Source organism: Pseudophryne corroboree, chromosome 2 (genome assembly GCF_028390025.1).
Source record: "Pseudophryne corroboree isolate aPseCor3 chromosome 2, aPseCor3.hap2, whole genome shotgun sequence".
In the NCBI taxonomy this organism is placed as follows: Eukaryota; Metazoa; Chordata; class Amphibia; order Anura; family Myobatrachidae; genus Pseudophryne; species Pseudophryne corroboree.
Genome location: NC_086445.1, coordinates 819,203,213 through 819,211,404, shown reverse-complemented (window position 1 = coordinate 819,211,404; position 8,192 = coordinate 819,203,213). Strand labels below are relative to the sequence as shown.

At 46.3% G+C, this 8,192-nt stretch overlaps 1 protein-coding gene across 1 annotated transcript in view; it reads left to right on the top strand.

Annotated features, from left to right (window-relative positions):
* The first annotated feature begins 695 nt into the window (after nucleotides 1-695).
* The window catches only part of LOC135049809 (interleukin-5 receptor subunit alpha-like), a 280,810-nt gene continuing 273,313 nt past the window's right edge, over nucleotides 696-8,192 (top strand). Inside the window, exon 1 of the mRNA XM_063955694.1 lies at nucleotides 696-779. The gene's annotated coding sequence lies outside the window, so the exon portion shown is untranslated. The remainder of the gene's footprint in view (nucleotides 780-8,192) is intronic.

The following is an 8,192-nucleotide window of genomic DNA, read 5'->3' as shown; positions in this document are numbered from 1 at the left end:
GTGTGCACTGCACCCATTGCACCCTTTATAGAAACACCAATGGACTCCGCCATAGAAGGATATACTTTATATACATTACGTAGGCAACAAATATGGGTTAACATGGAAAATTGATAGTAAGACTTCTTACATTTGTTTATAAAGTGCCAATGTATTATGCAGTGCGCTATATACAGTGTGTTCAGGATGAGTTCCAATCAACCCCTGAAAAAGTCATGAAGTTACATCTATTAAGAAAAAAGCCTTATTCTATGCATTCCTTGTGCAAAACAGACATGGCATATGCCATTACATGCTATCTTTTTATATACATACATTATCAGCACTAACATGAGGTAAGGTGGCTGTTTCTCAATGTATGAGCTGCTGCTGCGGTTCATCATTGTAGCAGGTCCCAGTTATTGCCAGGTGACCGGGACACCCTGTCATGTTGGTCACTCTGTTTCCTGCAGTTCCTGCAGTCACTCTGTTGCACAGCAGTCAGGACACATGTGTGTTTGTGCAACTCTACAGCTGCAATCTGTTAACCATTAAGGGGCTGGTCTGCCTGGTGCTCTGCTATTGGTCCTTGCTCTTGATAATGGGCAGCCAGGCCTGCTCAGGCTTGCCAGTGATAGTTCCTTGTTTGAAGTTCCTATTTCCAGTGTCCTGTGATTAAGTTGTTGAGTTCATGAACTCTGTCCAAAAACCAGATTCATGTGCAGAGGTTCTGTCTGGAAGCTTTATCAGTCGGTATCTGTTCATGCCTTGCATTGCCTAGAATCCTGGAAACTCTCTCAGTTAAGTGACTTTGTTATTAGTGCCTTGCCTTGTCCTGCCAAGTTCCTAAAGACTCTCAGCTAAGTTACTGTTTGTGCATAAACATTTACTGCGGATATCAGTTGTGCCTGCTTGCATTCCTGGCTAATTAATGCCTGCAAACCTCATATTGAACTGCTGTTTAATACTCTGCATGTTTTATGCCTTGCATTATTACTGTGATTTCTCTGTTACAGTATATTCAATCACTCTGCTGTATGACTAAAGTGCTGAGTATATCTTCACTTCTGTGGACATTCATTTACTACAACAGTGATTATTGTGCTGAATTCTGGCCCTGCATTCAAGTGCTGGCGCAGAGCTGTGTAATCACCCATCAATTGCTTCTCACCTGTGTTAAAGTATAATGCTACACTTCAGACTCAACGGTTGGGATATTATGAAGTTCGAGTTTGGCAGCCGTGCAGGTTTTTTTAAAGGGGCAATCATGTACAAGGCTAAACCATGCCTTGTACATGAATGCCCCTTTAGAAAAATGTCCAAGTCCGGCCATCATCCCGCTGGGCCGCCAAACTCGGACTTCATCCTTGCCCACATGCCAGTCCTATGGTAAAGTCCACAATCTGCTTATTACACTGAGAGATTCCTGCCACACCTAAATCAAGTATACTGTCACCTCTAGTAGTCCACAGTCAAGTGTACTAGGAAACTTATTTATATCCCTATATCTCTGCTACTGTGGATTCTGGAACTCTCATTTTAAAGAGAGATGTGCCCCATGCAGATCACCAGGCAATAACTTTTACACTTCAAGAAGCCCATGGAGTCCAGGGTTGGGGGAAGAGCTCCCCAAGGCTTCCAGAAATTCTGGGACACCCACAGCTGGTGGATTCTCTATTTCAAATTATGAGGAAATATAGTGTTATCTGGGACGCCTTGACAATAAATATTTTTAGAAGACCCCATGAGGCTACTACAAAACAGTTCCCTAGATATCTTGGTAGATGAGGAGATACTTACACTTTAGCAGGAGCAACAAGTTTAAGGTTTCAAGCTGGTGGTTTTCTTTGCTTGGTGGATGGGGAGACAGTCTGATGTTAGGTAGGGATGATGGGTGATGATTCTTTACAAGTGCCTTCTGGTGGCATGATTTAAATACAGGCCATAGGTCATGTTATATGTGTGGATAAGTTTTAGGAAAAGCAACAGTTTTGCCAAAAACCACCTTCAAGTGTTTTGATTTTGGATGTGTATTTCTTTAAAAATTTATTAAAATGGCTAAATCATGTAATTTGGACCTGCTTTTGTTCATACAGGAATATTAACTTTAATAACAATAATTTCCATTAATTTACACTCTATTTTGGCAACTTACAATATTGTTCACCAATATTAGCTAAAGGCTGCAGCCAGTTTGTGAACACAGTTTGTTCTTCAGCCTTAGTGTTCTTTTTGTTCTCTAATTTGTCTGTTTTAAATGTGACACCTCGAGACTCTAGAGCAGGCATTTTCAACCTCAGTTCTCCAAGCACACTAACAGTCTGGGTTTTAGTGATATCCATGCTTAAGCACACATAAGTTAATTAGTACAGTACCTCAGTTATTTAGATTTAACCATCTGTGCTGAAGCCTGGATATTATTAAAACCTACACTAATAGTGTGCCTTGAGGAGTGAGGTTGGGAATGCCTGCTCTAGAGTGACAAGGTGGTGCATACAAACTTACAAAAGATTCCTGACTATGCTTGGCCCCGGCTTCTGCAATAGACATTATAGGGCATGAAACAGCAGTAGCAGGATCACCACCCACAAAGAAATGCCATGTTATATGCCTTTCCTTGCCACTGCTTGTGGTGTATGGCATGTTGGCATTTTTACCTTTTTTGGCAGTAGTTTTTCACTTTATTGTAAGAGGTGATTTTTTTTTCTTTAACATCGAGACCTGCTTTGCCCTTGACCACATTTAGTAGATATTAAAGTGCTAAGACTGTCAGCAGTCTCAGCACTAGTACATGGTTGCTGCTCCTGCTCTTCTATAGACTGGTCACTGATTGGTTTTATTTTTTATACCAGACAAGAAATATTTTTTTTATACTTGATAACTGTTTTGGGGTGCAGATGATGGAGGTATACCACTGCATACACTACTGGAATCCCAGCTTGCAGATGGTCAACGGGGGTGGCGAGTGGAGTGAAGCCCCTTGCAAACACGGTGGCGAGCCTACTGTATGGGTGTCATGGACACCGACGAGTGGGAATAGTCCCTGTTAGTCTGCATGTCAACTGTCGGGACTGTAAGGGGGCGGGATTATGGTGTCGGTATTGTGACTGTTGCTCTCCTGGTTAACTGCCTCCCCATACACTATCGCTTGCACTGGAAGAAAAGACAGTAAGCTATTTTTTTTGCAGTCTTTTATTTATTTTTTTTACACAAACACTGACAATTGTTTTCATGCACCAGGAAGAACAGGTCTCCTTTGTGAGAACTGTTTTGACAGGGGTTGATTGGGAACTGAAATTGACCCTGGAATCATTTCTACAAGTGGCACCATGTGGGTGACACCAAACACATTTTAGGTGGAGCCAACACCAAAGTAGGCTGGATCAGTATACAGGGCCAAAAATATGGGTTGCGAGAAGTATCCTTGCGAAAGGGCCCTGGAGGCAGCACTGTTACTGTGCCTTGGATGTACTTAGAATTTAAACTTTTTTTTTCATGTGCCTCCAGACTGGCATTGCACTGTAAATGTATGTCTTATAAAAATCTAAGACCCTATGCAGGAAATGCTACAAGTAGGAAGGTGCCAAGGGTGGGGTAGAGTGGGAGCCCCATGTGGGGGAGGGTTCCATGGGTGGGGGAGGGAACAGATGGGGGTTGGAGTGTGTGTGCGAAAAGGGGTTGGGGTGTAGCAGAGAGAGCAGGAAAACAGACACCACTCACTGTGTGTGTGTTATGCACACCAGTGCCTGCAGGAATGTACTGGTGTTTGAACTGTTATACACACCAGTGCCTGCAGGAATGTACTGGTGTCTGAACAGAGAGGGATGCAAAACAAATGAACTCACAGACAGACTGGGAAATATGACATAACGTACACAGAAGGTGATAGGGTAACAAAACCAACACAGAGTGAACAGAGAAGCCCAGAGGCTAAGAAACTGGGTGTCTCCCTAGTATTAGAAATGCTCAGATGGAAAAAGCAAGATGTTGTGTTTTAATACGTAGAGAACCCGAAATGCTGTTGCTAAGGGCAACAGCAAAACCCTAAAGGGTTACCAACGGGTGTGGCAGTAAACTCCTTGGTCAGAGATGGAATAATAGACACAAGGAGAGTCTCCACAATCCTAATTCTCACTTGCAGGGCCCAGGTTCAGCTTACTGCCACTAAACTGACACATGGACGCCCTGCACAGTGAGAGAGGATTATGCAGGCAGGTCTGAAAGTACAGCCACAAACCTGCTCGGTTCACAGAATAGCAAAAGAACCTCAGCAGGCTAAACGACTGACTCCAGTCTTACTGCTAGGTCTGGATTGGCAGAGTGTAGTACCAAATGCCCAGGCCTATTTGCAGTAAGCAATAACAAAATACAAAGCTACACAGTACTGGCTAACTTTCAGGAACTGACTAACCAACAAAGATTCAGCAGCATCTGCTTAATCTGAGAAGAGGCCTTATAAAGCAGGTGCTGTCCACGCCCCCCTCAGACCTCACAGACTGTGAGCACAAAAACCAGCACCGGATCCCATGCCTGTAACCACTGCACAGCAAAAGACCCGAACCGGAGTATCAGCTGCGCTCAGGTTACTCCGCTAGCACTTGTCTCCCGGTTGCCATGACGACGTGGCAGCACAGGGCAGGAGACCCTAACAGTACCCCCCCTCTGACGAGGGGTCAAAGAACCTCTACCACCGGGTTTATCGGGGAACTGCGAGAAGAAAGAGCGTATCAGTCTGGGGGCATGAAGATCACAACTGCGCACCCACGACCGCTCCTCCGGGCCATACCCCTTCCAGTGCACCAAAAATGACAGCCGACCCCGAACCATCTTGGAGTCAAGAATCCTTTCAACAACAAACTCCCTCTGGCCACGTATCAGAAGAGGGGAAGGTCTTCCTCTGGAAGAAGGATTACTAATCGCCCGTTTTAAAAGGGAACAATGAAATGTTTTATTGATACCCAAAGAACGGGGCAGATCTAACTGAAATGCCACCGGATTGATAACCCTGGTGATCTTATAAGGGCCGATGAACCGGGGGCCTAACTTATGAGATGGCTGTTTCAACTTCAAATTATTGGTAGACAACCAGACGAAGTCTCCTAATTTGAAGCTGCAGGGTCTTTTCCGCTTATCAAAAACCCTTTTGGTCACTAATGACACAGACACCAGGGCTTTCTTCACTTTCCTCCAAATACCTCTAAGGACCGAAACGACAGAGGAACCACCAGGCGTGGAGTCCAGGGGGTCAAAAGAATTGGCCTTAGGATGATGCCCATACACACAAAGGAAGGGAGAGATCCCTGTAGCAGAGTGAGCCGCGTTGTTATAGGCAAACTCCGCCATTGACAGATGAGCAACCCAGTCAGTCTGACACTTGGAGACATAACACCTGAGGAACTGCTCCAAGGTCTGGTTCACCCTTTCAGTCTGCCCATTAGACTGCAGATGGTAGCCTGACGACAAGCTGACAGAAATCTGGAGATCGGAACAAAATGCCCTCCAGAATTTGGCCACAAACTGGGATCCGCGGTCAGAGACCACATCAAGTGGCAACCCGTGGAGGCGCACAACATGCAGCATAAATAATTCAGACAGGCGTCTGGCCGATGGCAGCCCAACCAGTGGAACGAAGTGCGCCATCTTCGAAAACCTGTCAACGACAACCCAGATGGCTGTCATCCCAGAGGATTTGGGCAAGTCCACAACAAAATCCATTGAAATGTGGGTCCATGGCTTAGATGGAATAGAGAGTGGATGTAATGGGCCAACAGGAACCCCTCTAGGAGTCTTATTTCGGGCACAGATGTCACATGCCCGAACCCACTGATCCACATCCTTAGCCACCGAGGGCCACCACACCGCCCTAGATAGCAACTCTCGAGTTCTGGCAATACCCGGGTGACCTGCCGACTTCTTGGCATGGAATTCCAGGAACACTCGCTGTCTTAACCTAGGAGGCACAAACAAAAGACCTACCGGAAGGTCTGGAGGAGCCTGCTCCTGTGCTCTAAGGACTAATGATAAGAGGTCCTGGGTAATGGCCACTTTAATACATGATGGGGACACAATGGGCAACGGCTCCTCGGTGGTCTCCTGGATTGGAGCAAAACTCCGCGAGAGCGCATCAGCCTTGATGTTTTTTGACCCAGGGCGATATGTTATCAAAAAATTAAAGCGAGCAAAAAACAAAGCCCATCGTGCCTGCCTGGCATTGAGACGCTTCGCTGACTCTAAATATGCCAAATTCTTATGGTCGGTGAGAATTGAGACCACAAACTTAGCCCCCTCAAGCCAGTGTCTCCACTCCTCGAGTGCATCCTTAATAGCCAACAATTCCCGGTTACCCACGTCATAATTCATCTCGGCAGGCGAAAATTTACGGGAAAAGTAAGCACAGGGATGAAGGCGATTATCAGACACTCCCATCTGAGAGAGCACTGCCCCAATACCCATCTCAGAGGCATCCACCTCCACCACAAAAGGACGCTCTGGATCTGGGTGTCGCAGCACCTTGGCCGAGACAAATGCCCTTTTGAGACGGGCAAAAGCCGCTTTGGCCTCACGAGACCAGTGAGCAACATCCGCCCCTTTCTTAGTGAGTGCCACCAAGGGCGCCACTATAGATGAAAATCCAGCGATAAATCGTCTATAAAAATTTGCAAAGCCCAGGAAACGCTGAAGCGCCTTCAAACTAGTGGGCTGCACCCAATCCAGGACTGCCTGTACCTTGGAACCCTCCATTTGGAAACCTTCTGGGGAGATAATATATCCTAGAAATGCGATTTGCTGAACTTCAAATTCGCACTTCTCCAGCTTCGCCCCAAGCCGGTGGTCTCTGAGTTTCTGGAGGACTAAGCGTACATGCTTCCGATGTTCCTCCAGGGAATGGGAGAAGATTAGGATGTCATCTAAGTATACAACTAAGAATCTATCCAAATATTCCCTGAGCACATCGTTCATGAAATCCTGGAAGACTGCCGGGGCATTACAGAGCCCAAAAGGCATCACCAAATATTCATAATGCCCTGAGTGGGTATTAAAGGCAGTCTTCCATTCATCCCCCTCTCTTATTCGGATTAGATTGTACGCACCGCGTAGGTCAATCTTAGAAAAAATGGTGGCAGTACGAAGCTGGTCAAACAAGACCGAAATGAGAGGCAGTGGGTATGAGTTTTTAATCGTGATACGGTTCAATTCCCTGAAGTCGATGCAGGGTCGCAATGAACCGTCCTTTTTACCCACGAAGAAGAACCCCGACCCAACTGGAGACTGTGAAGGTCTGATAAATCCTTTAGCCAAGTTCTCCTGAATGTACTCTGCCATAGCCTGAGTCTCAGGACGTGACAGGGAGTACAACCTGCTCTTGGGAAGCTTAGCATTTGGCAACAAATCAATGGCACAGTCATAGGGGCGATGGGGAGGTAGTACCTCTGCAACTTTTTTGGAGAACACGTCCGCAAAATCTGCATAACACCCTGGCAATCCTGGCAAACTTAGTTGTGAGAGCCTGACTGGAAGGCTCAAGCAACTCCTGAAACAATCAGTACCCCAACTAAGAATCTCCCCAGAGACCCAGTCAAATTGAGGATTGTGGGCCCTTAACCAGGGTAACCCCAACACCAATGGGGCAAAAGTACAGACAGTCACATAAAAGGACAATTTTTCAGAGTGTGTGGCTCCAATAAACAAAGAAATCTGGCTAGTGCAAGAGGTAATTTTACCCTGGGATAATGGTTCCCCGTTTAACCCACAAATCTCAATTTCCGACGCCAAGGGTACTAAGGAAACAGAGTGTTTCAGGGCGAATTGGCGGTCCATAAAAACCCCGTCGGCCCCACTGTCCACAAAGGCCTCAGTCTTGACAGTTTGACCGAGGATCTTCAAGGTCACCGGAATGATAAAAGTCTTCTTGGGAAATTCTGACTTCTGGCCTGACAGGATATTTCCCATCACCCTCAGGCCCTGAAGTTTTCCGGCTTTTCTGGGCATGATACTACCACATGACCCTTATTCCCACAGTACAAACACAACCCCTGCTGTCTCCTCCGCGTCTTCTCACGCGAGGAGAGGCGGGTAGCCCCAATCTGCATAGGCTCCTCGGAAAATTCCTCAGAGTCTGAGGTTCCCTTGGGAAAGAAGGAAACCTCGGTCTCCCTTTCAAGCCTACGCTCTCTCAGCCGTCTATCCACCCGGATGGATAACTGCATGAGCTG